We start from the raw sequence: 27254 nt of genomic DNA on the forward strand, positions 1-27254 counted from the left end.
GCTTAACTTCGGTGATCGGACGAGAACCGGTGTATTCATCATGGTATGGCCGTTGGCGCTCATCTAATGTAGGAGCACGGCAGAATCCGCGTTCGGCTTTTCTCCCAACACACAAAATGTTAGTTTCGACCGCATTTGACGAAAGCACTTCCTTCCGCAACAGCCAGTTCCTCGAGGACGGCGCGGGGGGCGCGCCCGGCGTCCCAGCAGAGCGACGGCCGAATTAGCGGGCGCACCGCCGCGTGTGTGACACGCACTGCTGCTCGTTGCACCTCCTGTCATTCGCTGCGCGCGTGCAGCCTCGACACTAGCGGAGGACGCATCTTGTCCCTGGTGTCCAGCGGAGGGCCTGTGCGTGGTGTTGGCAGTGTCGTGCTGGAGGCGCCACTGGTAGCATGTGGGCTTCCTCGCCTCGCCTCGCCTCGCGTCGCATCGCCTCGCCTCACACCAGGTGTGTGCGTAGTTTGCAGTGCATTCGCACCATTCCCATCCCTGTCCCCGTCCCCGTCCCGACTTGTCCGACTTTGCTCGACTGCCGCTCGCTGCCGCTCGGGTCGTGGTCCATATGACAGCGCAAGCACGACAAACGTCTGCGGGGACGAGACGAGACGAGACGACTAAGGAATAAATTCGTGATTACAAAAATTGGAACTCTACACTCCTACACAAAAATAGGCGGTGACGTGTTTCAGAAATCACCTGGCCGATTCGTACTGTTTTGTCGTTTTCAAAGTCTTCTTGGCAAACTTGGTTAGCACATTCTCCCTCAAACTGAGTTAATTACTGCATTTTCGTACCATTACAGTAGTGTAAAAGGCTTAAGGAAGCATCTTTGTCACAACAGAAAGGTAGTTTGAAAATTGGGCTGGCAGGGGTAGCGACATAATAACAAAAAAAAAATGGAAGGCAGCCAACAGCACCCGGGTTTCCCAGGCGGTCACCCATCCAAGTACTAACCGGGCCCGATGATGCTTAACTTCTGTGATCGGACGAGAACCGGTGTATTCATCATGGTATGGCCGTTGGCGCTCATCTAATGTAGGAGCACGGCAGAATCCGCGTTCGGCTTTTCTCCCAACACACAAAATGTTAGTTTTCGACCGCATTTGACGAAAGCACTTCCTTCCGCAACAGCCAGTCCTCGAGGACGGCGCGGGGGGCGCGCCCGGCGTCCCAGCAGAGCGACGGCCCGAATTAGCGGGCGCACCGCCGCGTGTGTGAGACGCACTGCTGCTCGTTGCACCTCCTGTCATTCGCTGCGCGCGTGCAGCCTTCGACACTAGCGGAGGACGCATCTTGTCCCTGGTGTCCAGCGGAGGGCCTGTGCGTGGTGTGGCAGTGTCGTGCTGGAGGGCGCCACTGGTAGCATGTGGGCTTCCTCGCCTCGCCTCGCCTCGCGTCGCCTCGCCTCGCCTCACACCAGGTGTGTGCGTAGTTTGCAGTGCATTCGCACCATTCCCATCCCTGTCCCCGTCCCCGTCCCGACTTGTCCCCGACTTTGCTCGACTGCCGCTCGCTGCCGCTCGGGTCGGTGGTCCAATGACAGCGCAAGCACGACAAACGTCTGCGGGACGAGACGAGACGAGACGACTAAGGAATAAATTCGTGATTACAAAAAATTGGAACTCTACACTCCTACACAAAAATAGGCGGTGACGTGTTCAGGAAATCACCTGCCGATTCGTACTGTTTTGTCGTTTTCAAAGTCTTCTTGGCAAACTTGGTTAGCACATTCTCCCTCAACTGAGTTAATTACTGCATTTTCGTACCATTACAGTAGTGTAAAAGGCTTAAGGAAGCATCTTTGTCACAACAGAAAGGTAGTTTGAAAATTGGGCTGGCAGGGGTAGCGACATAATAACAAAAAAAAAATGGAAGGCAGCCAACAGCACCCGGGTTTCCCAGGCGGTCACCCATCCAAGTACTAACCGGGCCCGATGATGCTTAACTTCGGTGATCGGACGAGAACCGGTGTATTCATCATGGTATGGCCGTTGGGCGCTCATCTAATGTAGGAGCACGGCAGAATCCGCGTTCGGCTTTTCTCCAACACACAAAATGTTAGTTTTCGACCGCATTTGACGAAAGCACTTCCTTCCGCACAGCCAGGTTCCTCGAGGACGGCGCGGGGGGCGCGCCCGGCGTCCCAGCAGAGCGACGGCCGAATTAGCGGGCGCACCGCCGCGTGTGTGAGACGCACTGCTGCTCGTTGCACCTCCTGTCATTCGCTGCGCCGCGTGCAGCCTTCGACACTAGCGGAGGACGGCATCTTGTCCCTGGTGTCCAGCGGAGGGCCTGTGCGTGGTGTGGCAGTGTCGTGCTGGAGGGCGCCACTGGTAGCATGTGGGCTTCCTCGCCTCGCCTCGCTCGCGTCGCCTCGCCTCGCCTCACACCAGGTGTGTGCGTAGTTTGCAGTGCATTCGCACCATTCCCATCCCTGTCCCCGTCCCCGTCCCGACTTGTCCCGACTTTGCTCGACTGCCGCTCGCTGCCGCTCGGGTCGTGGTCCATATGACAGCGCAAGCACGACAAACGTCTGCGGGACGAGACGAGACGAGACGACTAAGGAATAAATTCGTGATTACAAAAAATTGGAACTCTACACTCCTACACAAAAATAGGCGGTGACGTGTTTCAGAAATCACCTGCCGATTCGTACTGTTTTGTCGTTTTCAAAGTCTTCTTGGCAAACTTGGTTAGCACATTCTCCCTCAAACTGAGTTAATTACTGCATTTTCGTACCATTACAGTAGTGTAAAAGGCTTAAGGAAGCATCTTTGTCACAACAGAAAGGTAGTTTGAAAATTGGGCTGGCAGGGGTAGCGACATAATAACAAAAAAAAATGGAAGGCAGCCAACAGCACCCGGGTTTCCCAGGCGGTCACCCATCCAAGTACTAACCGGGCCCGATGATGCTTAACTTCGGTGATCGGACGAGAACCGGTGTATTCATCATGGTATGGCCGTTGGCGCTCATCTAATGTAGGAGCACGGCAGAATCCGCGTTCGGCTTTTCTCCCAACACACAAAATGTTAGTTTTCGACCGCATTTGACGAAAGCACTTCCTTCCGCAACAGCCAGTTCCTCGAGGACGGCGCGGGGGGCGCGCCCGGCGTCCCCAGCAGAGCGACGGCCGAATTAGCGGGCGCACCGCCGCGTGTGTGAGACGCACTGCTGCTCGTTGCACCTCCTGTCATTCGCTGCGCGCGGTGCAGCCTTCGACACTAGCGGAGGACGCATCTTGTCCCTGGTGTCCAGCGGAGGGCCTGTGCGTGGTGTGGCAGTGTCGTGCTGGAGGGCGCCACTGGTAGCATGTGGGCTTCCTCGCCTCGCCTCGCCTCGCGTCGCCTCGCCTCGCCTCACACCAGGTGTGTGCGTAGTTTGCAGTGCATTCGCACCATTCCATCCCTGTCCCCGTCCCCGTCCCGACTTGTCCCGACTTTGCTCGACTGCCGCTCGCTGCCGCTCGGGTCGTGGTCCATATGACAGCGCAAGCACGACAAACGTCTGCGGGACGAGACGAGACGAGACGACTAAGGAATAAATTCGTGATTACAAAAAATTGGAACTCTACACTCCTACACAAAAATAGGCGGTGACGTGTTTCAGAAATCACCTGCCGATTCGTACTGTTTTGTCGTTTTCAAAGTCTTCTTGGCAAACTTGGTTAGCACATTCTCCCTCAAACTGAGTTAATTACTGCATTTTCGTACCATTACAGTAGTGTAAAAGGCTTAAGGAAGCATCTTTGTCACAACAGAAAGGTAGTTTGAAATTGGGCTGGCAGGGGTAGCGACATAATAACAAAAAAAAATGGAAGGCAGCCAACAGCACCCGGGTTTCCCAGGCGGTCACCCATCCAAGTACTAACCGGGCCCGATGATGCTTAACTTCGGTGATCGGACGAGAACCGGTGTATTCATCATGGTATGGCCGTTGGCGCTCATCTAATGTAGGAGCACGGCAGAATCCGCGTTCGCTTTTCTCCCAACACACAAAATGTTAGTTTTCGACCGCATTGACGAAAGCACTTCCTTCCGCAACAGCCAGTTCCCTCGAGGACGGGCGCGGGGGGCGCGCCCGGCGTCCCAGCAGAGCGACGGCCGAATTAGCGGGCGCACCGCCGCGTGTGTGACACGCACTGCTGCTCGTTTGCACCTCCTGTCATTCGCTGCGCGCGTGCAGCCTTCGACACTAGCGGAGGACGCATCTTGTCCCTGGTGTCCAGCGGAGGGCCTGTGCGTGGTGTGGCAGTGTCGTGCTGGAGGGCGCCACTGGTAGCATGTGGGCTTCCTCGCCTCGCCTCGCCTCGCGTCGCCTCGCCTCGCCTCACACCAGGTGTGTGCGTAGTTTGCAGTGCATTCGCACCATTCCCATCCCTGTCCCCGTCCCCGTCCCGACTTGTCCCGACTTTGCTCGACTGCCGCTCGCTGCCGCTCGGGTCGTGGTCCATATGACAGCGCAAGCACGACAAACGTCTGCGGGACGAGACGAGACGAGACGACTAAGGAATAAATTCGTGATTACAAAAAATTGGAACTCTACACTCCTACACAAAAATAGGCGGTGACGTGTTTCAGAAATCACCTGCCGATTCGTACTGTTTTGTCGTTTTCAAAGTCTTCTTGGCAAACTTGGTTAGCACATTCTCCCTCAAACTGAGTTAATTACTGCATTTTCGTACCATTACAGTAGTGTAAAAGGCTTAAGGAAGCATCTTTGTCACAACAGAAAGGTAGTTTGAAAATTGGGCTGGCAGGGGTAGCGACATAATAACAAAAAAAAAATGGAAGGCAGCCAACAGCACCCGGGTTTCCCAGGCGGTCACCCATCCAAGTACTAACCGGGCCCGATGATGCTTAACTTCGGTGATCGGACGAGAACCGGTGTATTCATCATGGTATGGCCGTTGGCGCTCATCTAATGTAGGAGCACGGCAGAATCCGCGTTCGGCTTTTCTCCCAACACACAAAATGTTAGTTTTCGACCGCATTTGACGAAAGCACTTCCTTCCGCAACAGCCAGTTCCTCGAGGACGGCGCGGGGGGCGCGCCCGGCGTCCCAGCAGAGCGACGGCCGAATTAGCGGGCGCACCGCCGCGTGTGTGAGACGCACTGCTGCTCGTTGCACCTCCTGTCATTCGCTGCGCGCGTGCAGCCTTCGACACTAGCGGAGGACGCATCTTGTCCCTGGTGTCCAGCGGAGGGCCTGTGCGTGGTGTGGCAGTGTCGTGCTGGAGGGCGCCACTGGTAGCATGTGGGCTTCCTCGCCTCGCCTCGCCTCGCGTCGCCTCGCCTCGCCTCACACCAGGTGTGTGCGTAGTTTGCAGTGCATTCGCACCATTCCCATCCCTGTCCCCGTCCCCGTCCCGACTTGTCCCGACTTTGCTCGACTGCCGCTCGCTGCCGCTCGGGTCGTGGTCCATATGACAGCGCAAGCACGACAAACGTCTGCGGGACGAGACGAGACGAGACGACTAAGGAATAAATTCGTGATTACAAAAAATTGGAACTCTACACTCCTACACAAAAATAGGCGGTGACGTGTTTCAGAAATCACCTGCCGATTCGTACTGTTTTGTCGTTTTCAAAGTCTTCTTGGCAAACTTGGTTAGCACATTCTCCCTCAAACTGAGTTAATTACTGCATTTTCGTACCATTACAGTAGTGTAAAAGGCTTAAGGAAGCATCTTTGTCACAACAGAAAGGTAGTTTGAAAATTGGGCTGGCAGGGGTAGCGACATAATAACAAAAAAAAATGGAAGGCAGCCAACAGCACCCGGGTTTCCCAGGCGGTCACCCATCCAAGTACTAACCGGGCCCGATGATGCTTAACTTCGGTGATCGGACGAGAACCGGTGTATTCATCATGGTATGGCCGTTGGCGCTCATCTAATGTAGGAGCACGGCAGAATCCGCGTTCGGCTTTTCTCCCAACACACAAAATGTTAGTTTTCGACCGCATTTGACGAAAGCACTTCCTTCCGCAACAGCCAGTTCCTCGAGGACGGCGCGGGGGGCGCGCCCGGCGTCCCAGCAGAGCGACGGCCGAATTAGCGGGCGCACCGCCGCGTGTGTGAGACGCACTGCTGCTCGTTGCACCTCCTGTCATTCGCTGCGCGCGTGCAGCCTTCGACACTAGCGGAGGACGCATCTTGTCCCTGGTGTCCAGCGGAGGGCCTGTGCGTGGTGTGGCAGTGTCGTGCTGGAGGGCGCCACTGGTAGCATGTGGGCTTCCTCGCCTCGCCTCGCCTCGCGTCGCCTCGCCTCGCCTCACACCAGGTGTGTGCGTAGTTTGCAGTGCATTCGCACCATTCCCATCCCTGTCCCCGTCCCCGTCCCGACTTGTCCCGACTTTGCTCGACTGCCGCTCGCTGCCGCTCGGGTCGTGGTCCATATGACAGCGCAAGCACGACAAACGTCTGCGGGACGAGACGAGACGAGACGACTAAGGAATAAATTCGTGATTACAAAAAATTGGAACTCTACACTCCTACACAAAAATAGGCGGTGACGTGTTTCAGAAATCACCTGCCGATTCGTACTGTTTTGTCGTTTTCAAAGTCTTCTTGGCAAACTTGGTTAGCACATTCTCCCTCAAACTGAGTTAATTACTGCATTTTCGTACCATTACAGTAGTGTAAAAGGCTTAAGGAAGCATCTTTGTCACAACAGAAAGGTAGTTTGAAAATTGGGCTGGCAGGGGTAGCGACATAATAACAAAAAAAAATGGAAGGCAGCCAACAGCACCCGGGTTTCCCAGGCGGTCACCCATCCAAGTACTAACCGGGCCCGATGATGCTTAACTTCGGTGATCGGACGAGAACCGGTGTATTCATCATGGTATGGCCGTTGGCGCTCATCTAATGTAGGAGCACGGCAGAATCCGCGTTCGGCTTTTCTCCCAACACACAAAATGTTAGTTTTCGACCGCATTTGACGAAAGCACTTCCTTCCGCAACAGCCAGTTCCTCGAGGACGGCGCGGGGGGCGCGCCCGGCGTCCCAGCAGAGCGACGGCCGAATTAGCGGGCGCACCGCCGCGTGTGTGAGACGCACTGCTGCTCGTTGCACCTCCTGTCATTCGCTGCGCGCGTGCAGCCTTCGACACTAGCGGAGGACGCATCTTGTCCCTGGTGTCCAGCGGAGGGCCTGTGCGTGGTGTGGCAGTGTCGTGCTGGAGGGCGCCACTGGTAGCATGTGGGCTTCCTCGCCTCGCCTCGCCTCGCGTCGCCTCGCCTCGCCTCACACCAGGTGTGTGCGTAGTTTGCAGTGCATTCGCACCATTCCCATCCCTGTCCCCGTCCCCGTCCCGACTTGTCCCGACTTTGCTCGACTGCCGCTCGCTGCCGCTCGGGTCGTGGTCCATATGACAGCGCAAGCACGACAAACGTCTGCGGGACGAGACGAGACGAGACGACTAAGGAATAAATTCGTGATTACAAAAAATTGGAACTCTACACTCCTACACAAAAATAGGCGGTGACGTGTTTCAGAAATCACCTGCCGATTCGTACTGTTTTGTCGTTTTCAAAGTCTTCTTGGCAAACTTGGTTAGCACATTCTCCCTCAAACTGAGTTAATTACTGCATTTTCGTACCATTACAGTAGTGTAAAAGGCTTAAGGAAGCATCTTTGTCACAACAGAAAGGTAGTTTGAAAATTGGGCTGGCAGGGGTAGCGACATAATAACAAAAAAAAAATGGAAGGCAGCCAACAGCACCCGGGTTTCCCAGGCGGTCACCCATCCAAGTACTAACCGGGCCCGATGATGCTTAACTTCGGTGATCGGACGAGAACCGGTGTATTCATCATGGTATGGCCGTTGGCGCTCATCTAATGTAGGAGCACGGCAGAATCCGCGTTCGGCTTTTCTCCCAACACACAAAATGTTAGTTTTCGACCGCATTTGACGAAAGCACTTCCTTCCGCAACAGCCAGTTCCTCGAGGACGGCGCGGGGGGCGCGCCCGGCGTCCCAGCAGAGCGACGGCCGAATTAGCGGGCGCACCGCCGCGTGTGTGAGACGCACTGCTGCTCGTTGCACCTCCTGTCATTCGCTGCGCGCGTGCAGCCTTCGACACTAGCGGAGGACGCATCTTGTCCCTGGTGTCCAGCGGAGGGCCTGTGCGTGGTGTGGCAGTGTCGTGCTGGAGGGCGCCACTGGTAGCATGTGGGCTTCCTCGCCTCGCCTCGCCTCGCGTCGCCTCGCCTCGCCTCACACCAGGTGTGTGCGTAGTTTGCAGTGCATTCGCACCATTCCCATCCCTGTCCCCGTCCCCGTCCCGACTTGTCCCGACTTTGCTCGACTGCCGCTCGCTGCCGCTCGGGTCGTGGTCCATATGACAGCGCAAGCACGACAAACGTCTGCGGGACGAGACGAGACGAGACGACTAAGGAATAAATTCGTGATTACAAAAAATTGGAACTCTACACTCCTACACAAAAATAGGCGGTGACGTGTTTCAGAAATCACCTGCCGATTCGTACTGTTTTGTCGTTTTCAAAGTCTTCTTGGCAAACTTGGTTAGCACATTCTCCCTCAAACTGAGTTAATTACTGCATTTTCGTACCATTACAGTAGTGTAAAAGGCTTAAGGAAGCATCTTTGTCACAACAGAAAGGTAGTTTGAAAATTGGGCTGGCAGGGGTAGCGACATAATAACAAAAAAAAATGGAAGGCAGCCAACAGCACCCGGGTTTCCCAGGCGGTCACCCATCCAAGTACTAACCGGGCCCGATGATGCTTAACTTCGGTGATCGGACGAGAACCGGTGTATTCATCATGGTATGGCCGTTGGCGCTCATCTAATGTAGGAGCACGGCAGAATCCGCGTTCGGCTTTTCTCCCAACACACAAAATGTTAGTTTTCGACCGCATTTGACGAAAGCACTTCCTTCCGCAACAGCCAGTTCCTCGAGGACGGCGCGGGGGGCGCGCCCGGCGTCCCAGCAGAGCGACGGCCGAATTAGCGGGCGCACCGCCGCGTGTGTGACACGCACTGCTGCTCGTTGCACCTCCTGTCATTCGCTGCGCGCGTGCAGCCTTCGACACTAGCGGAGGACGCATCTTGTCCCTGGTGTCCAGCGGAGGGCCTGTGCGTGGTGTGGCAGTGTCGTGCTGGAGGGCGCCACTGGTAGCATGTGGGCTTCCTCGCCTCGCCTCGCCTCGCGTCGCCTCGCCTCGCCTCACACCAGGTGTGTGCGTAGTTTGCAGTGCATTCGCACCATTCCCATCCCTGTCCCCGTCCCCGTCCCGACTTGTCCCGACTTTGCTCGACTGCCGCTCGCTGCCGCTCGGGTCGTGGTCCATATGACAGCGCAAGCACGACAAACGTCTGCGGGACGAGACGAGACGAGACGACTAAGGAATAAATTCGTGATTACAAAAAATTGGAACTCTACACTCCTACACAAAAATAGGCGGTGACGTGTTTCAGAAATCACCTGCCGATTCGTACTGTTTTGTCGTTTTCAAAGTCTTCTTGGCAAACTTGGTTAGCACATTCTCCCTCAAACTGAGTTAATTACTGCATTTTCGTACCATTACAGTAGTGTAAAAGGCTTAAGGAAGCATCTTTGTCACAACAGAAAGGTAGTTTGAAAATTGGGCTGGCAGGGGTAGCGACATAATAACAAAAAAAAATGGAAGGCAGCCAACAGCACCCGGGTTTCCCAGGCGGTCACCCATCCAAGTACTAACCGGGCCCGATGATGCTTAACTTCGGTGATCGGACGAGAACCGGTGTATTCATCATGGTATGGCCGTTGGCGCTCATCTAATGTAGGAGCACGGCAGAATCCGCGTTCGGCTTTTCTCCCAACACACAAAATGTTAGTTTTCGACCGCATTTGACGAAAGCACTTCCTTCCGCAACAGCCAGTTCCTCGAGGACGGCGCGGGGGGCGCGCCCGGCGTCCCAGCAGAGCGACGGCCGAATTAGCGGGCGCACCGCCGCGTGTGTGAGACGCACTGCTGCTCGTTGCACCTCCTGTCATTCGCTGCGCGCGTGCAGCCTTCGACACTAGCGGAGGACGCATCTTGTCCCTGGTGTCCAGCGGAGGGCCTGTGCGTGGTGTGGCAGTGTCGTGCTGGAGGGCGCCACTGGTAGCATGTGGGCTTCCTCGCCTCGCCTCGCCTCGCGTCGCCTCGCCTCGCCTCACACCAGGTGTGTGCGTAGTTTGCAGTGCATTCGCACCATTCCCATCCCTGTCCCCGTCCCCGTCCCGACTTGTCCCGACTTTGCTCGACTGCCGCTCGCTGCCGCTCGGGTCGTGGTCCATATGACAGCGCAAGCACGACAAACGTCTGCGGGACGAGACGAGACGAGACGACTAAGGAATAAATTCGTGATTACAAAAAATTGGAACTCTACACTCCTACACAAAAATAGGCGGTGACGTGTTTCAGAAATCACCTGCCGATTCGTACTGTTTTGTCGTTTTCAAAGTCTTCTTGGCAAACTTGGTTAGCACATTCTCCCTCAAACTGAGTTAATTACTGCATTTTCGTACCATTACAGTAGTGTAAAAGGCTTAAGGAAGCATCTTTGTCACAACAGAAAGGTAGTTTGAAAATTGGGCTGGCAGGGGTAGCGACATAATAACAAAAAAAAATGGAAGGCAGCCAACAGCACCCGGGTTTCCCAGGCGGTCACCCATCCAAGTACTAACCGGGCCCGATGATGCTTAACTTCGGTGATCGGACGAGAACCGGTGTATTCATCATGGTATGGCCGTTGGCGCTCATCTAATGTAGGAGCACGGCAGAATCCGCGTTCGGCTTTTCTCCCAACACACAAAATGTTAGTTTTCGACCGCATTTGACGAAAGCACTTCCTTCCGCAACAGCCAGTTCCTCGAGGACGGCGCGGGGGGCGCGCCCGGCGTCCCAGCAGAGCGACGGCCGAATTAGCGGGCGCACCGCCGCGTGTGTGACACGCACTGCTGCTCGTTGCACCTCCTGTCATTCGCTGCGCGCGTGCAGCCTTCGACACTAGCGGAGGACGCATCTTGTCCCTGGTGTCCAGCGGAGGGCCTGTGCGTGGTGTGGCAGTGTCGTGCTGGAGGGCGCCACTGGTAGCATGTGGGCTTCCTCGCCTCGCCTCGCCTCGCGTCGCCTCGCCTCGCCTCACACCAGGTGTGTGCGTAGTTTGCAGTGCATTCGCACCATTCCCATCCCTGTCCCCGTCCCCGTCCCGACTTGTCCCGACTTTGCTCGACTGCCGCTCGCTGCCGCTCGGGTCGTGGTCCATATGACAGCGCAAGCACGACAAACGTCTGCGGGACGAGACGAGACGAGACGACTAAGGAATAAATTCGTGATTACAAAAAATTGGAACTCTACACTCCTACACAAAAATAGGCGGTGACGTGTTTCAGAAATCACCTGCCGATTCGTACTGTTTTGTCGTTTTCAAAGTCTTCTTGGCAAACTTGGTTAGCACATTCTCCCTCAAACTGAGTTAATTACTGCATTTTCGTACCATTACAGTAGTGTAAAAGGCTTAAGGAAGCATCTTTGTCACAACAGAAAGGTAGTTTGAAAATTGGGCTGGCAGGGGTAGCGACATAATAACAAAAAAAAATGGAAGGCAGCCAACAGCACCCGGGTTTCCCAGGCGGTCACCCATCCAAGTACTAACCGGGCCCGATGATGCTTAACTTCGGTGATCGGACGAGAACCGGTGTATTCATCATGGTATGGCCGTTGGCGCTCATCTAATGTAGGAGCACGGCAGAATCCGCGTTCGGCTTTTCTCCCAACACACAAAATGTTAGTTTTCGACCGCATTTGACGAAAGCACTTCCTTCCGCAACAGCCAGTTCCTCGAGGACGGCGCGGGGGGCGCGCCCGGCGTCCCAGCAGAGCGACGGCCGAATTAGCGGGCGCACCGCCGCGTGTGTGAGACGCACTGCTGCTCGTTGCACCTCCTGTCATTCGCTGCGCGCGTGCAGCCTTCGACACTAGCGGAGGACGCATCTTGTCCCTGGTGTCCAGCGGAGGGCCTGTGCGTGGTGTGGCAGTGTCGTGCTGGAGGGCGCCACTGGTAGCATGTGGGCTTCCTCGCCTCGCCTCGCCTCGCGTCGCCTCGCCTCGCCTCACACCAGGTGTGTGCGTAGTTTGCAGTGCATTCGCACCATTCCCATCCCTGTCCCCGTCCCCGTCCCGACTTGTCCCGACTTTGCTCGACTGCCGCTCGCTGCCGCTCGGGTCGTGGTCCATATGACAGCGCAAGCACGACAAACGTCTGCGGGACGAGACGAGACGAGACGACTAAGGAATAAATTCGTGATTACAAAAAATTGGAACTCTACACTCCTACACAAAAATAGGCGGTGACGTGTTTCAGAAATCACCTGCCGATTCGTACTGTTTTGTCGTTTTCAAAGTCTTCTTGGCAAACTTGGTTAGCACATTCTCCCTCAAACTGAGTTAATTACTGCATTTTCGTACCATTACAGTAGTGTAAAAGGCTTAAGGAAGCATCTTTGTCACAACAGAAAGGTAGTTTGAAAATTGGGCTGGCAGGGGTAGCGACATAATAACAAAAAAAAAATGGAAGGCAGCCAACAGCACCCGGGTTTCCCAGGCGGTCACCCATCCAAGTACTAACCGGGCCCGATGATGCTTAACTTCGGTGATCGGACGAGAACCGGTGTATTCATCATGGTATGGCCGTTGGCGCTCATCTAATGTAGGAGCACGGCAGAATCCGCGTTCGGCTTTTCTCCCAACACACAAAATGTTAGTTTTCGACCGCATTTGACGAAAGCACTTCCTTCCGCAACAGCCAGTTCCTCGAGGACGGCGCGGGGGGCGCGCCCGGCGTCCCAGCAGAGCGACGGCCGAATTAGCGGGCGCACCGCCGCGTGTGTGAGACGCACTGCTGCTCGTTGCACCTCCTGTCATTCGCTGCGCGCGTGCAGCCTTCGACACTAGCGGAGGACGCATCTTGTCCCTGGTGTCCAGCGGAGGGCCTGTGCGTGGTGTGGCAGTGTCGTGCTGGAGGGCGCCACTGGTAGCATGTGGGCTTCCTCGCCTCGCCTCGCCTCGCGTCGCCTCGCCTCGCCTCACACCAGGTGTGTGCGTAGTTTGCAGTGCATTCGCACCATTCCCATCCCTGTCCCCGTCCCCGTCCCGACTTGTCCCGACTTTGCTCGACTGCCGCTCGCTGCCGCTCGGGTCGTGGTCCATATGACAGCGCAAGCACGACAAACGTCTGCGGGACGAGACGAGACGAGACGACTAAGGAATAAATTCGTGATTACAAAAAATTGGAACTCTACACTCCTACACAAAAATAGGCGGTGACGTGTTTCAGAAATCACCTGCCGATTCGTACTGTTTTGTCGTTTTCAAAGTCTTCTTGGCAAACTTGGTTAGCACATTCTCCCTCAAACTGAGTTAATTACTGCATTTTCGTACCATTACAGTAGTGTAAAAGGCTTAAGGAAGCATCTTTGTCACAACAGAAAGGTAGTTTGAAAATTGGGCTGGCAGGGGTAGCGACATAATAACAAAAAAAAATGGAAGGCAGCCAACAGCACCCGGGTTTCCCAGGCGGTCACCCATCCAAGTACTAACCGGGCCCGATGATGCTTAACTTCGGTGATCGGACGAGAACCGGTGTATTCATCATGGTATGGCCGTTGGCGCTCATCTAATGTAGGAGCACGGCAGAATCCGCGTTCGGCTTTTCTCCCAACACACAAAATGTTAGTTTTCGACCGCATTTGACGAAAGCACTTCCTTCCGCAACAGCCAGTTCCTCGAGGACGGCGCGGGGGGCGCGCCCGGCGTCCCAGCAGAGCGACGGCCGAATTAGCGGGCGCACCGCCGCGTGTGTGACACGCACTGCTGCTCGTTGCACCTCCTGTCATTCGCTGCGCGCGTGCAGCCTTCGACACTAGCGGAGGACGCATCTTGTCCCTGGTGTCCAGCGGAGGGCCTGTGCGTGGTGTGGCAGTGTCGTGCTGGAGGGCGCCACTGGTAGCATGTGGGCTTCCTCGCCTCGCCTCGCCTCGCGTCGCCTCGCCTCGCCTCACACCAGGTGTGTGCGTAGTTTGCAGTGCATTCGCACCATTCCCATCCCTGTCCCCGTCCCCGTCCCGACTTGTCCCGACTTTGCTCGACTGCCGCTCGCTGCCGCTCGGGTCGTGGTCCATATGACAGCGCAAGCACGACAAACGTCTGCGGGACGAGACGAGACGAGACGACTAAGGAATAAATTCGTGATTACAAAAAATTGGAACTCTACACTCCTACACAAAAATAGGCGGTGACGTGTTTCAGAAATCACCTGCCGATTCGTACTGTTTTGTCGTTTTCAAAGTCTTCTTGGCAAACTTGGTTAGCACATTCTCCCTCAAACTGAGTTAATTACTGCATTTTCGTACCATTACAGTAGTGTAAAAGGCTTAAGGAAGCATCTTTGTCACAACAGAAAGGTAGTTTGAAAATTGGGCTGGCAGGGGTAGCGACATAATAACAAAAAAAAATGGAAGGCAGCCAACAGCACCCGGGTTTCCCAGGCGGTCACCCATCCAAGTACTAACCGGGCCCGATGATGCTTAACTTCGGTGATCGGACGAGAACCGGTGTATTCATCATGGTATGGCCGTTGGCGCTCATCTAATGTAGGAGCACGGCAGAATCCGCGTTCGGCTTTTCTCCCAACACACAAAATGTTAGTTTTCGACCGCATTTGACGAAAGCACTTCCTTCCGCAACAGCCAGTTCCTCGAGGACGGCGCGGGGGGCGCGCCCGGCGTCCCAGCAGAGCGACGGCCGAATTAGCGGGCGCACCGCCGCGTGTGTGACACGCACTGCTGCTCGTTGCACCTCCTGTCATTCGCTGCGCGCGTGCAGCCTTCGACACTAGCGGAGGACGCATCTTGTCCCTGGTGTCCAGCGGAGGGCCTGTGCGTGGTGTGGCAGTGTCGTGCTGGAGGGCGCCACTGGTAGCATGTGGGCTTCCTCGCCTCGCCTCGCCTCGCGTCGCCTCGCCTCGCCTCACACCAGGTGTGTGCGTAGTTTGCAGTGCATTCGCACCATTCCCATCCCTGTCCCCGTCCCCGTCCCGACTTGTCCCGACTTTGCTCGACTGCCGCTCGCTGCCGCTCGGGTCGTGGTCCATATGACAGCGCAAGCACGACAAACGTCTGCGGGACGAGACGAGACGAGACGACTAAGGAATAAATTCGTGATTACAAAAAATTGGAACTCTACACTCCTACACAAAAATAGGCGGTGACGTGTTTCAGAAATCACCTGCCGATTCGTACTGTTTTGTCGTTTTCAAAGTCTTCTTGGCAAACTTGGTTAGCACATTCTCCCTCAAACTGAGTTAATTACTGCATTTTCGTACCATTACAGTAGTGTAAAAGGCTTAAGGAAGCATCTTTGTCACAACAGAAAGGTAGTTTGAAAATTGGGCTGGCAGGGGTAGCGACATAATAACAAAAAAAAATGGAAGGCAGCCAACAGCACCCGGGTTTCCCAGGCGGTCACCCATCCAAGTACTAACCGGGCCCGATGATGCTTAACTTCGGTGATCGGACGAGAACCGGTGTATTCATCATGGTATGGCCGTTGGCGCTCATCTAATGTAGGAGCACGGCAGAATCCGCGTTCGGCTTTTCTCCCAACACACAAAATGTTAGTTTTCGACCGCATTTGACGAAAGCACTTCCTTCCGCAACAGCCAGTTCCTTGAGGACGGCGCGGGGGGCGCGCCCGGCGTCCCAGCAGAGCGACGGCCGAATTAGCGGGCGCACCGCCGCGTGTGTGACACGCACTGCTGCTCGTTGCACCTCCTGTCATTCGCTGCGCGCGTGCAGCCTTCGACACTAGCGGAGGACGCATCTTGTCCCTGGTGTCCAGCGGAGGGCCTGTGCGTGGTGTGGCAGTGTCGTGCTGGAGGGCGCCACTGGTAGCATGTGGGCTTCCTCGCCTCGCCTCGCCTCGCGTCGCCTCGCCTCGCCTCACACCAGGTGTGTGCGTAGTTTGCAGTGCATTCGCACCATTCCCATCCCTGTCCCCGTCCCCGTCCCGACTTGTCCCGACTTTGCTCGACTGCCGCTCGCTGCCGCTCGGGTCGTGGTCCATATGACAGCGCAAGCACGACAAACGTCTGCGGGACGAGACGAGACGAGACGACTAAGGAATAAATTCGTGATTACAAAAAATTGGAACTCTACACTCCTACACAAAAATAGGCGGTGACGTGTTTCAGAAATCACCTGCCGATTCGTACTGTTTTGTCGTTTTCAAAGTCTTCTTGGCAAACTTGGTTAGCACATTCTCCCTCAAACTGAGTTAATTACTGCATTTTCGTACCATTACAGTAGTGTAAAAGGCTTAAGGAAGCATCTTTGTCACAACAGAAAGGTAGTTTGAAAATTGGGCTGGCAGGGGTAGCGACATAATAACAAAAAAAAATGGAAGGCAGCCAACAGCACCCGGGTTTCCCAGGCGGTCACCCATCCAAGTACTAACCGGGCCCGATGATGCTTAACTTCGGTGATCGGACGAGAACCGGTGTATTCATCATGGTATGGCCGTTGGCGCTCATCTAATGTAGGAGCACGGCAGAATCCGCGTTCGGCTTTTCTCCCAACACACAAAATGTTAGTTTTCGACCGCATTTGACGAAAGCACTTCCTTCCGCAACAGCCAGTTCCTCGAGGACGGCGCGGGGGGCGCGCCCGGCGTCCCAGCAGAGCGACGGCCGAATTAGCGGGCGCACCGCCGCGTGTGTGACACGCACTGCTGCTCGTTGCACCTCCTGTCATTCGCTGCGCGCGTGCAGCCTTCGACACTAGCGGAGGACGCATCTTGTCCCTGGTGTCCAGCGGAGGGCCTGTGCGTGGTGTGGCAGTGTCGTGCTGGAGGGCGCCACTGGTAGCATGTGGGCTTCCTCGCCTCGCCTCGCCTCGCGTCGCCTCGCCTCGCCTCACACCAGGTGTGTGCGTAGTTTGCAGTGCATTCGCACCATTCCCATCCCTGTCCCCGTCCCCGTCCCGACTTGTCCCGACTTTGCTCGACTGCCGCTCGCTGCCGCTCGGGTCGTGGTCCATATGACAGCGCAAGCACGACAAACGTCTGCGGGACGAGACGAGACGAGACGACTAAGGAATAAATTCGTGATTACAAAAAATTGGAACTCTACACTCCTACACAAAAATAGGCGGTGACGTGTTTCAGAAATCACCTGCCGATTCGTACTGTTTTGTCGTTTTCAAAGTCTTCTTGGCAAACTTGGTTAGCACATTCTCCCTCAAACTGAGTTAATTACTGCATTTTCGTACCATTACAGTAGTGTAAAAGGCTTAAGGAAGCATCTTTGTCACAACAGAAAGGTAGTTTGAAAATTGGGCTGGCAGGGGTAGCGACATAATAACAAAAAAAAAATGGAAGGCAGCCAACAGCACCCGGGTTTCCCAGGCGGTCACCCATCCAAGTACTAACCGGGCCCGATGATGCTTAACTTCGGTGATCGGACGAGAACCGGTGTATTCATCATGGTATGGCCGTTGGCGCTCATCTAATGTAGGAGCACGGCAGAATCCGCGTTCGGCTTTTCTCCCAACACACAAAATGTTAGTTTTCGACCGCATTTGACGAAAGCACTTCCTTCCGCAACAGCCAGTTCCTCGAGGACGGCGCGGGGGGCGCGCCCGGCGTCCCAGCAGAGCGACGGCCGAATTAGCGGGCGCACCGCCGCGTGTGTGAGACGCACTGCTGCTCGTTGCACCTCCTGTCATTCGCTGCGCGCGTGCAGCCTTCGACACTAGCGGAGGACGCATCTTGTCCCTGGTGTCCAGCGGAGGGCCTGTGCGTGGTGTGGCAGTGTCGTGCTGGAGGGCGCCACTGGTAGCATGTGGGCTTCCTCGCCTCGCCTCGCCTCGCGTCGCCTCGCCTCGCCTCACACCAGGTGTGTGCGTAGTTTGCAGTGCATTCGCACCATTCCCATCCCTGTCCCCGTCCCCGTCCCGACTTGTCCCGACTTTGCTCGACTGCCGCTCGCTGCCGCTCGGGTCGTGGTCCATATGACAGCGCAAGCACGACAAACGTCTGCGGGACGAGACGAGACGAGACGACTAAGGAATAAATTCGTGATTACAAAAAATTGGAACTCTACACTCCTACACAAAAATAGGCGGTGACGTGTTTCAGAAATCACCTGCCGATTCGTACTGTTTTGTCGTTTTCAAAGTCTTCTTGGCAAACTTGGTTAGCACATTCTCCCTCAAACTGAGTTAATTACTGCATTTTCGTACCATTACAGTAGTGTAAAAGGCTTAAGGAAGCATCTTTGTCACAACAGAAAGGTAGTTTGAAAATTGGGCTGGCAGGGGTAGCGACATAATAACAAAAAAAAATGGAAGGCAGCCAACAGCACCCGGGTTTCCCAGGCGGTCACCCATCCAAGTACTAACCGGGCCCGATGATGCTTAACTTCGGTGATCGGACGAGAACCGGTGTATTCATCATGGTATGGCCGTTGGCGCTCATCTAATGTAGGAGCACGGCAGAATCCGCGTTCGGCTTTTCTCCCAACACACAAAATGTTAGTTTTCGACCGCATTTGACGAAAGCACTTCCTTCCGCAACAGCCAGTTCCTCGAGGACGGCGCGGGGGGCGCGCCCGGCGTCCCAGCAGAGCGACGGCCGAATTAGCGGGCGCACCGCCGCGTGTGTGACACGCACTGCTGCTCGTTGCACCTCCTGTCATTCGCTGCGCGCGTGCAGCCTTCGACACTAGCGGAGGACGCATCTTGTCCCTGGTGTCCAGCGGAGGGCCTGTGCGTGGTGTGGCAGTGTCGTGCTGGAGGGCGCCACTGGTAGCATGTGGGCTTCCTCGCCTCGCCTCGCCTCGCGTCGCCTCGCCTCGCCTCACACCAGGTGTGTGCGTAGTTTGCAGTGCATTCGCACCATTCCCATCCCTGTCCCCGTCCCCGTCCCGACTTGTCCCGACTTTGCTCGACTGCCGCTCGCTGCCGCTCGGGTCGTGGTCCATATGACAGCGCAAGCACGACAAACGTCTGCGGGACGAGACGAGACGAGACGACTAAGGAATAAATTCGTGATTACAAAAAATTGGAACTCTACACTCCTACACAAAAATAGGCGGTGACGTGTTTCAGAAATCACCTGCCGATTCGTACTGTTTTGTCGTTTTCAAAGTCTTCTTGGCAAACTTGGTTAGCACATTCTCCCTCAAACTGAGTTAATTACTGCATTTTCGTACCATTACAGTAGTGTAAAAGGCTTAAGGAAGCATCTTTGTCACAACAGAAAGGTAGTTTGAAAATTGGGCTGGCAGGGGTAGCGACATAATAACAAAAAAAAATGGAAGGCAGCCAACAGCACCCGGGTTTCCCAGGCGGTCACCCATCCAAGTACTAACCGGGCCCGATGATGCTTAACTTCGGTGATCGGACGAGAACCGGTGTATTCATCATGGTATGGCCGTTGGCGCTCATCTAATGTAGGAGCACGGCAGAATCCGCGTTCGGCTTTTCTCCCAACACACAAAATGTTAGTTTTCGACCGCATTTGACGAAAGCACTTCCTTCCGCAACAGCCAGTTCCTCGAGGACGGCGCGGGGGGCGCGCCCGGCGTCCCAGCAGAGCGACGGCCGAATTAGCGGGCGCACCGCCGCGTGTGTGACACGCACTGCTGCTCGTTGCACCTCCTGTCATTCGCTGCGCGCGTGCAGCCTTCGACACTAGCGGAGGACGCATCTTGTCCCTGGTGTCCAGCGGAGGGCCTGTGCGTGGTGTGGCAGTGTCGTGCTGGAGGGCGCCACTGGTAGCATGTGGGCTTCCTCGCCTCGCCTCGCCTCGCGTCGCCTCGCCTCGCCTCACACCAGGTGTGTGCGTAGTTTGCAGTGCATTCGCACCATTCCCATCCCTGTCCCCGTCCCCGTCCCGACTTGTCCCGACTTTGCTCGACTGCCGCTCGCTGCCGCTCGGGTCGTGGTCCATATGACAGCGCAAGCACGACAAACGTCTGCGGGACGAGACGAGACGAGACGACTAAGGAATAAATTCGTGATTACAAAAAATTGGAACTCTACACTCCTACACAAAAATAGGCGGTGACGTGTTTCAGAAATCACCTGCCGATTCGTACTGTTTTGTCGTTTTCAAAGTCTTCTTGGCAAACTTGGTTAGCACATTCTCCCTCAAACTGAGTTAATTACTGCATTTTCGTACCATTACAGTAGTGTAAAAGGCTTAAGGAAGCATCTTTGTCACAACAGAAAGGTAGTTTGAAAATTGGGCTGGCAGGGGTAGCGACATAATAACAAAAAAAAAATGGAAGGCAGCCAACAGCACCCGGGTTTCCCAGGCGGTCACCCATCCAAGTACTAACCGGGCCCGATGATGCTTAACTTCGGTGATCGGACGAGAACCGGTGTATTCATCATGGTATGGCCGTTGGCGCTCATCTAATGTAGGAGCACGGCAGAATCCGCGTTCGGCTTTTCTCCCAACACACAAAATGTTAGTTTTCGACCGCATTTGACGAAAGCACTTCCTTCCGCAACAGCCAGTTCCTCGAGGACGGCGCGGGGGGCGCGCCCGGCGTCCCAGCAGAGCGACGGCCGAATTAGCGGGCGCACCGCCGCGTGTGTGAGACGCACTGCTGCTCGTTGCACCTCCTGTCATTCGCTGCGCGCGTGCAGCCTTCGACACTAGCGGAGGACGCATCTTGTCCCTGGTGTCCAGCGGAGGGCCTGTGCGTGGTGTGGCAGTGTCGTGCTGGAGGGCGCCACTGGTAGCATGTGGGCTTCCTCGCCTCGCCTCGCCTCGCGTCGCCTCGCCTCGCCTCACACCAGGTGTGTGCGTAGTTTGCAGTGCATTCGCACCATTCCCATCCCTGTCCCCGTCCCCGTCCCGACTTGTCCCGACTTTGCTCGACTGCCGCTCGCTGCCGCTCGGGTCGTGGTCCATATGACAGCGCAAGCACGACAAACGTCTGCGGGACGAGACGAGACGAGACGACTAAGGAATAAATTCGTGATTACAAAAAATTGGAACTCTACACTCCTACACAAAAATAGGCGGTGACGTGTTTCAGAAATCACCTGCCGATTCGTACTGTTTTGTCGTTTTCAAAGTCTTCTTGGCAAACTTGGTTAGCACATTCTCCCTCAAACTGAGTTAATTACTGCATTTTCGTACCATTACAGTAGTGTAAAAGGCTTAAGGAAGCATCTTTGTCACAACAGAAAGGTAGTTTGAAAATTGGGCTGGCAGGGGTAGCGACATAATAACAAAAAAAAATGGAAGGCAGCCAACAGCACCCGGGTTTCCCAGGCGGTCACCCATCCAAGTACTAACCGGGCCCGATGATGCTTAACTTCGGTGATCGGACGAGAACCGGTGTATTCATCATGGTATGGCCGTTGGCGCTCATCTAATGTAGGAGCACGGCAGAATCCGCGTTCGGCTTTTCTCCCAACACACAAAATGTTAGTTTTCGACCGCATTTGACGAAAGCACTTCCTTCCGCAACAGCCAGTTCCTCGAGGACGGCGCGGGGGGCGCGCCCGGCGTCCCAGCAGAGCGACGGCCGAATTAGCGGGCGCACCGCCGCGTGTGTGACACGCACTGCTGCTCGTTGCACCTCCTGTCATTCGCTGCGCGCGTGCAGCCTTCGACACTAGCGGAGGACGCATCTTGTCCCTGGTGTCCAGCGGAGGGCCTGTGCGTGGTGTGGCAGTGTCGTGCTGGAGGGCGCCACTGGTAGCATGTGGGCTTCCTCGCCTCGCCTCGCCTCGCGTCGCCTCGCCTCGCCTCACACCAGGTGTGTGCGTAGTTTGCAGTGCATTCGCACCATTCCCATCCCTGTCCCCGTCCCCGTCCCGACTTGTCCCGACTTTGCTCGACTGCCGCTCGCTGCCGCTCGGGTCGTGGTCCATATGACAGCGCAAGCACGACAAACGTCTGCGGGACGAGACGAGACGAGACGACTAAGGAATAAATTCGTGATTACAAAAAATTGGAACTCTACACTCCTACACAAAAATAGGCGGTGACGTGTTTCAGAAATCACCTGCCGATTCGTACTGTTTTGTCGTTTTCAAAGTCTTCTTGGCAAACTTGGTTAGCACATTCTCCCTCAAACTGAGTTAATTACTGCATTTTCGTACCATTACAGTAGTGTAAAAGGCTTAAGGAAGCATCTTTGTCACAACAGAAAGGTAGTTTGAAAATTGGGCTGGCAGGGGTAGCGACATAATAACAAAAAAAAATGGAAGGCAGCCAACAGCACCCGGGTTTCCCAGGCGGTCACCCATCCAAGTACTAACCGGGCCCGATGATGCTTAACTTCGGTGATCGGACGAGAACCGGTGTATTCATCATGGTATGGCCGTTGGCGCTCATCTAATGTAGGAGCACGGCAGAATCCGCGTTCGGCTTTTCTCCCAACACACAAAATGTTAGTTTTCGACCGCATTTGACGAAAGCACTTCCTTCCGCAACAGCCAGTTCCTCGAGGACGGCGCGGGGGGCGCGCCCGGCGTCCCAGCAGAGCGACGGCCGAATTAGCGGGCGCACCGCCGCGTGTGTGACACGCACTGCTGCTCGTTGCACCTCCTGTCATTCGCTGCGCGCGTGCAGCCTTCGACACTAGCGGAGGACGCATCTTGTCCCTGGTGTCCAGCGGAGGGCCTGTGCGTGGTGTGGCAGTGTCGTGCTGGAGGGCGCCACTGGTAGCATGTGGGCTTCCTCGCCTCGCCTCGCCTCGCGTCGCCTCGCCTCGCCTCACACCAGGTGTGTGCGTAGTTTGCAGTGCATTCGCACCATTCCCATCCCTGTCCCCGTCCCCGTCCCGACTTGTCCCGACTTTGCTCGACTGCCGCTCGCTGCCGCTCGGGTCGTGGTCCATATGACAGCGCAAGCACGACAAACGTCTGCGGGACGAGACGAGACGAGACGACTAAGGAATAAATTCGTGATTACAAAAAATTGGAACTCTACACTCCTACACAAAAATAGGCGGTGACGTGTTTCAGAAATCACCTGCCGATTCGTACTGTTTTGTCGTTTTCAAAGTCTTCTTGGCAAACTTGGTTAGCACATTCTCCCTCAAACTGAGTTAATTACTGCATTTTCGTACCATTACAGTAGTGTAAAAGGCTTAAGGAAGCATCTTTGTCACAACAGAAAGGTAGTTTGAAAATTGGGCTGGCAGGGGTAGCGACATAATAACAAAAAAAAATGGAAGGCAGCCAACAGCACCCGGGTTTCCCAGGCGGTCACCCATCCAAGTACTAACCGGGCCCGATGATGCTTAACTTCGGTGATCGGACGAGAACCGGTGTATTCATCATGGTATGGCCGTTGGCGCTCATCTAATGTAGGAGCACGGCAGAATCCGCGTTCGGCTTTTCTCCCAACACACAAAATGTTAGTTTTCGACCGCATTTGACGAAAGCACTTCCTTCCGCAACAGCCAGTTCCTCGAGGACGGCGCGGGGGGCGCGCCCGGCGTCCCAGCAGAGCGACGGCCGAATTAGCGGGCGCACCGCCGCGTGTGTGACACGCACTGCTGCTCGTTGCACCTCCTGTCATTCGCTGCGCGCGTGCAGCCTTCGACACTAGCGGAGGACGCATCTTGTCCCTGGTGTCCAGCGGAGGGCCTGTGCGTGGTGTGGCAGTGTCGTGCTGGAGGGCGCCACTGGTAGCATGTGGGCTTCCTCGCCTCGCCTCGCCTCGCGTCGCCTCGCCTCGCCTCACACCAGGTGTGTGCGTAGTTTGCAGTGCATTCGCACCATTCCCATCCCTGTCCCCGTCCCCGTCCCGACTTGTCCCGACTTTGCTCGACTGCCGCTCGCTGCCGCTCGGGTCGTGGTCCATATGACAGCGCAAGCACGACAAACGTCTGCGGGACGAGACGAGACGAGACGACTAAGGAATAAATTCGTGATTACAAAAAATTGGAACTCTACACTCCTACACAAAAATAGGCGGTGACGTGTTTCAGAAATCACCTGCCGATTCGTACTGTTTTGTCGTTTTCAAAGTCTTCTTGGCAAACTTGGTTAGCACATTCTCCCTCAAACTGAGTTAATTACTGCATTTTCGTACCATTACAGTAGTGTAAAAGGCTTAAGGAAGCATCTTTGTCACAACAGAAAGGTAGTTTGAAAATTGGGCTGGCAGGGGTAGCGACATAATAACAAAAAAAAATGGAAGGCAGCCAACAGCACCCGGGTTTCCCAGGCGGTCACCCATCCAAGTACTAACCGGGCCCGATGATGCTTAACTTCGGTGATCGGACGAGAACCGGTGTATTCATCATGGTATGGCCGTTGGCGCTCATCTAATGTAGGAGCACGGCAGAATCCGCGTTCGGCTTTTCTCCCAACACACAAAATGTTAGTTTTCGACCGCATTTGACGAAAGCACTTCCTTCCGCAACAGCCAGTTCCTCGAGGACGGCGCGGGGGGCGCGCCCGGCGTCCCAGCAGAGCGACGGCCGAATTAGCGGGCGCACCGCCGCGTGTGTGACACGCACTGCTGCTCGTTGCACCTCCTGTCATTCGCTGCGCGCGTGCAGCCTTCGACACTAGCGGAGGACGCATCTTGTCCCTGGTGTCCAGCGGAGGGCCTGTGCGTGGTGTGGCAGTGTCGTGCTGGAGGGCGCCACTGGTAGCATGTGGGCTTCCTCGCCTCGCCTCGCCTCGCGTCGCCTCGCCTCGCCTCACACCAGGTGTGTGCGTAGTTTGCAGTGCATTCGCACCATTCCCATCCCTGTCCCCGTCCCCGTCCCGACTTGTCCCGACTTTGCTCGACTGCCGCTCGCTGCCGCTCGGGTCGTGGTCCATATGACAGCGCAAGCACGACAAACGTCTGCGGGACGAGACGAGACGAGACGACTAAGGAATAAATTCGTGATTACAAAAAATTGGAACTCTACACTCCTACACAAAAATAGGCGGTGACGTGTTTCAGAAATCACCTGCCGATTCGTACTGTTTTGTCGTTTTCAAAGTCTTCTTGGCAAACTTGGTTAGCACATTCTCCCTCAAACTGAGTTAATTACTGCATTTTCGTACCATTACAGTAGTGTAAAAGGCTTAAGGAAGCATCTTTGTCACAACAGAAAGGTAGTTTGAAAATTGGGCTGGCAGGGGTAGCGACATAATAACAAAAAAAAATGGAAGGCAGCCAACAGCACCCGGGTTTCCCAGGCGGTCACCCATCCAAGTACTAACCGGGCCCGATGATGCTTAACTTCGGTGATCGGACGAGAACCGGTGTATTCATCATGGTATGGCCGTTGGCGCTCATCTAATGTAGGAGCACGGCAGAATCCGCGTTCGGCTTTTCTCCCAACACACAAAATGTTAGTTTTCGACCGCATTTGACGAAAGCACTTCCTTCCGCAACAGCCAGTTCCTCGAGGACGGCGCGGGGGGCGCGCCCGGCGTCCCAGCAGAGCGACGGCCGAATTAGCGGGCGCACCGCCGCGTGTGTGACACGCACTGCTGCTCGTTGCACCTCCTGTCATTCGCTGCGCGCGTGCAGCCTTCGACACTAGCGGAGGACGCATCTTGTCCCTGGTGTCCAGCGGAGGGCCTGTGCGTGGTGTGGCAGTGTCGTGCTGGAGGGCGCCACTGGTAGCATGTGGGCTTCCTCGCCTCGCCTCGCCTCGCGTCGCCTCGCCTCGCCTCACACCAGGTGTGTGCGTAGTTTGCAGTGCATTCGCACCATTCCCATCCCTGTCCCCGTCCCCGTCCCGACTTGTCCCGACTTTGCTCGACTGCCGCTCGCTGCCGCTCGGGTCGTGGTCCATATGACAGCGCAAGCACGACAAACGTCTGCGGGACGAGACGAGACGAGACGACTAAGGAATAAATTCGTGATTACAAAAAATTGGAACTCTACACTCCTACACAAAAATAGGCGGTGACGTGTTTCAGAAATCACCTGCCGATTCGTACTGTTTTGTCGTTTTCAAAGTCTTCTTGGCAAACTTGGTTAGCACATTCTCCCTCAAACTGAGTTAATTACTGCATTTTCGTACCATTACAGTAGTGTAAAAGGCTTAAGGAAGCATCTTTGTCACAACAGAAAGGTAGTTTGAAAATTGGGCTGGCAGGGGTAGCGACATAATAACAAAAAAAAAATGGAAGGCAGCCAACAGCACCCGGGTTTCCCAGGCGGTCACCCATCCAAGTACTAACCGGGCCCGATGATGCTTAACTTCGGTGATCGGACGAGAACCGGTGTATTCATCATGGTATGGCCGTTGGCGCTCATCTAATGTAGGAGCACGGCAGAATCCGCGTTCGGCTTTTCTCCCAACACACAAAATGTTAGTTTTCGACCGCATTTGACGAAAGCACTTCCTTCCGCAACAGCCAGTTCCTCGAGGACGGCGCGGGGGGCGCGCCCGGCGTCCCAGCAGAGCGACGGCCGAATTAGCGGGCGCACCGCCGCGTGTGTGACACGCACTGCTGCTCGTTGCACCTCCTGTCATTCGCTGCGCGCGTGCAGCCTTCGACACTAGCGGAGGACGCATCTTGTCCCTGGTGTCCAGCGGAGGGCCTGTGCGTGGTGTGGCAGTGTCGTGCTGGAGGGCGCCACTGGTAGCATGTGGGCTTCCTCGCCTCGCCTCGCCTCGCGTCGCCTCGCCTCGCCTCACACCAGGTGTGTGCGTAGTTTGCAGTGCATTCGCACCATTCCCATCCCTGTCCCCGTCCCCGTCCCGACTTGTCCCGACTTTGCTCGACTGCCGCTCGCTGCCGCTCGGGTCGTGGTCCATATGACAGCGCAAGCACGACAAACGTCTGCGGGACGAGACGAGACGAGACGACTAAGGAATAAATTCGTGATTACAAAAAATTGGAACTCTACACTCCTACACAAAAATAGGCGGTGACGTGTTTCAGAAATCACCTGCCGATTCGTACTGTTTTGTCGTTTTCAAAGTCTTCTTGGCAAACTTGGTTAGCACATTCTCCCTCAAACTGAGTTAATTACTGCATTTTCGTACCATTACAGTAGTGTAAAAGGCTTAAGGAAGCATCTTTGTCACAACAGAAAGGTAGTTTGAAAATTGGGCTGGCAGGGGTAGCGACATAATAACAAAAAAAAAATGGAAGGCAGCCAACAGCACCCGGGTTTCCCAGGCGGTCACCCATCCAAGTACTAACCGGGCCCGATGATGCTTAACTTCGGTGATCGGACGAGAACCGGTGTATTCATCATGGTATGGCCGTTGGC

General features: G+C 55.3%; 28 non-coding genes across 28 annotated transcripts; all 28 read right to left on the reverse strand.

The window, feature by feature from the left end:
• Positions 1-908: 908 nt before the first annotated feature.
• Positions 909-1027, reverse strand: LOC126218413 (5S ribosomal RNA). The gene has a single exon (XR_007542483.1). It is a non-coding gene; the product is annotated as a 5S ribosomal RNA (ribosomal RNA).
• An 853-nt stretch (positions 1028-1880) lies between these two features.
• Positions 1881-1999, reverse strand: LOC126218412 (5S ribosomal RNA). The gene has a single exon (XR_007542482.1). It is a non-coding gene; the product is annotated as a 5S ribosomal RNA (ribosomal RNA).
• Positions 2000-2852: 853 nt separating this feature from the next.
• LOC126218381 (5S ribosomal RNA) lies at positions 2853-2971 on the reverse strand. The gene has a single exon (XR_007542454.1). It is a non-coding gene; the product is annotated as a 5S ribosomal RNA (ribosomal RNA).
• Positions 2972-3823: 852 nt separating this feature from the next.
• Positions 3824-3942, reverse strand: LOC126218393 (5S ribosomal RNA). The gene has a single exon (XR_007542465.1). It is a non-coding gene; the product is annotated as a 5S ribosomal RNA (ribosomal RNA).
• An 854-nt stretch (positions 3943-4796) lies between these two features.
• Positions 4797-4915, reverse strand: LOC126218405 (5S ribosomal RNA). Its single transcript, XR_007542476.1, has one exon. It is a non-coding gene; the product is annotated as a 5S ribosomal RNA (ribosomal RNA).
• An 852-nt stretch (positions 4916-5767) lies between these two features.
• On the reverse strand, positions 5768-5886 carry LOC126218416 (5S ribosomal RNA). Its single transcript, XR_007542486.1, has one exon. It is a non-coding gene; the product is annotated as a 5S ribosomal RNA (ribosomal RNA).
• An 852-nt stretch (positions 5887-6738) lies between these two features.
• LOC126218417 (5S ribosomal RNA) lies at positions 6739-6857 on the reverse strand. The gene has a single exon (XR_007542487.1). It is a non-coding gene; the product is annotated as a 5S ribosomal RNA (ribosomal RNA).
• Positions 6858-7710: 853 nt separating this feature from the next.
• Positions 7711-7829, reverse strand: LOC126218382 (5S ribosomal RNA). Its single transcript, XR_007542455.1, has one exon. It is a non-coding gene; the product is annotated as a 5S ribosomal RNA (ribosomal RNA).
• Positions 7830-8681: 852 nt separating this feature from the next.
• Positions 8682-8800, reverse strand: LOC126218383 (5S ribosomal RNA). Its single transcript, XR_007542456.1, has one exon. It is a non-coding gene; the product is annotated as a 5S ribosomal RNA (ribosomal RNA).
• Positions 8801-9652: 852 nt separating this feature from the next.
• LOC126218384 (5S ribosomal RNA) lies at positions 9653-9771 on the reverse strand. The gene has a single exon (XR_007542457.1). It is a non-coding gene; the product is annotated as a 5S ribosomal RNA (ribosomal RNA).
• Positions 9772-10623: 852 nt separating this feature from the next.
• On the reverse strand, positions 10624-10742 carry LOC126218385 (5S ribosomal RNA). The gene has a single exon (XR_007542458.1). It is a non-coding gene; the product is annotated as a 5S ribosomal RNA (ribosomal RNA).
• Positions 10743-11594: 852 nt separating this feature from the next.
• On the reverse strand, positions 11595-11713 carry LOC126218387 (5S ribosomal RNA). The gene has a single exon (XR_007542459.1). It is a non-coding gene; the product is annotated as a 5S ribosomal RNA (ribosomal RNA).
• An 853-nt stretch (positions 11714-12566) lies between these two features.
• On the reverse strand, positions 12567-12685 carry LOC126218388 (5S ribosomal RNA). The gene has a single exon (XR_007542460.1). It is a non-coding gene; the product is annotated as a 5S ribosomal RNA (ribosomal RNA).
• Positions 12686-13537: 852 nt separating this feature from the next.
• LOC126218389 (5S ribosomal RNA) lies at positions 13538-13656 on the reverse strand. The gene has a single exon (XR_007542461.1). It is a non-coding gene; the product is annotated as a 5S ribosomal RNA (ribosomal RNA).
• Positions 13657-14508: 852 nt separating this feature from the next.
• Positions 14509-14627, reverse strand: LOC126218390 (5S ribosomal RNA). Its single transcript, XR_007542462.1, has one exon. It is a non-coding gene; the product is annotated as a 5S ribosomal RNA (ribosomal RNA).
• Positions 14628-15479: 852 nt separating this feature from the next.
• LOC126218391 (5S ribosomal RNA) lies at positions 15480-15598 on the reverse strand. The gene has a single exon (XR_007542463.1). It is a non-coding gene; the product is annotated as a 5S ribosomal RNA (ribosomal RNA).
• Positions 15599-16450: 852 nt separating this feature from the next.
• On the reverse strand, positions 16451-16569 carry LOC126218392 (5S ribosomal RNA). Its single transcript, XR_007542464.1, has one exon. It is a non-coding gene; the product is annotated as a 5S ribosomal RNA (ribosomal RNA).
• Positions 16570-17422: 853 nt separating this feature from the next.
• Positions 17423-17541, reverse strand: LOC126218394 (5S ribosomal RNA). The gene has a single exon (XR_007542466.1). It is a non-coding gene; the product is annotated as a 5S ribosomal RNA (ribosomal RNA).
• Positions 17542-18393: 852 nt separating this feature from the next.
• Positions 18394-18512, reverse strand: LOC126218395 (5S ribosomal RNA). The gene has a single exon (XR_007542467.1). It is a non-coding gene; the product is annotated as a 5S ribosomal RNA (ribosomal RNA).
• Positions 18513-19364: 852 nt separating this feature from the next.
• LOC126218396 (5S ribosomal RNA) lies at positions 19365-19483 on the reverse strand. Its single transcript, XR_007542468.1, has one exon. It is a non-coding gene; the product is annotated as a 5S ribosomal RNA (ribosomal RNA).
• Positions 19484-20336: 853 nt separating this feature from the next.
• On the reverse strand, positions 20337-20455 carry LOC126218398 (5S ribosomal RNA). Its single transcript, XR_007542469.1, has one exon. It is a non-coding gene; the product is annotated as a 5S ribosomal RNA (ribosomal RNA).
• An 852-nt stretch (positions 20456-21307) lies between these two features.
• On the reverse strand, positions 21308-21426 carry LOC126218399 (5S ribosomal RNA). Its single transcript, XR_007542470.1, has one exon. It is a non-coding gene; the product is annotated as a 5S ribosomal RNA (ribosomal RNA).
• An 852-nt stretch (positions 21427-22278) lies between these two features.
• On the reverse strand, positions 22279-22397 carry LOC126218400 (5S ribosomal RNA). The gene has a single exon (XR_007542471.1). It is a non-coding gene; the product is annotated as a 5S ribosomal RNA (ribosomal RNA).
• An 852-nt stretch (positions 22398-23249) lies between these two features.
• On the reverse strand, positions 23250-23368 carry LOC126218401 (5S ribosomal RNA). The gene has a single exon (XR_007542472.1). It is a non-coding gene; the product is annotated as a 5S ribosomal RNA (ribosomal RNA).
• An 852-nt stretch (positions 23369-24220) lies between these two features.
• On the reverse strand, positions 24221-24339 carry LOC126218402 (5S ribosomal RNA). Its single transcript, XR_007542473.1, has one exon. It is a non-coding gene; the product is annotated as a 5S ribosomal RNA (ribosomal RNA).
• An 852-nt stretch (positions 24340-25191) lies between these two features.
• LOC126218403 (5S ribosomal RNA) lies at positions 25192-25310 on the reverse strand. The gene has a single exon (XR_007542474.1). It is a non-coding gene; the product is annotated as a 5S ribosomal RNA (ribosomal RNA).
• An 853-nt stretch (positions 25311-26163) lies between these two features.
• Positions 26164-26282, reverse strand: LOC126218404 (5S ribosomal RNA). Its single transcript, XR_007542475.1, has one exon. It is a non-coding gene; the product is annotated as a 5S ribosomal RNA (ribosomal RNA).
• Positions 26283-27135: 853 nt separating this feature from the next.
• Positions 27136-27254, reverse strand: LOC126218406 (5S ribosomal RNA). Its single transcript, XR_007542477.1, has one exon. It is a non-coding gene; the product is annotated as a 5S ribosomal RNA (ribosomal RNA).

This window comes from Schistocerca nitens, unplaced genomic scaffold, assembly GCF_023898315.1.
Source record: "Schistocerca nitens isolate TAMUIC-IGC-003100 unplaced genomic scaffold, iqSchNite1.1 HiC_scaffold_109, whole genome shotgun sequence".
In the NCBI taxonomy this organism is placed as follows: domain Eukaryota; kingdom Metazoa; phylum Arthropoda; class Insecta; order Orthoptera; family Acrididae; genus Schistocerca; species Schistocerca nitens.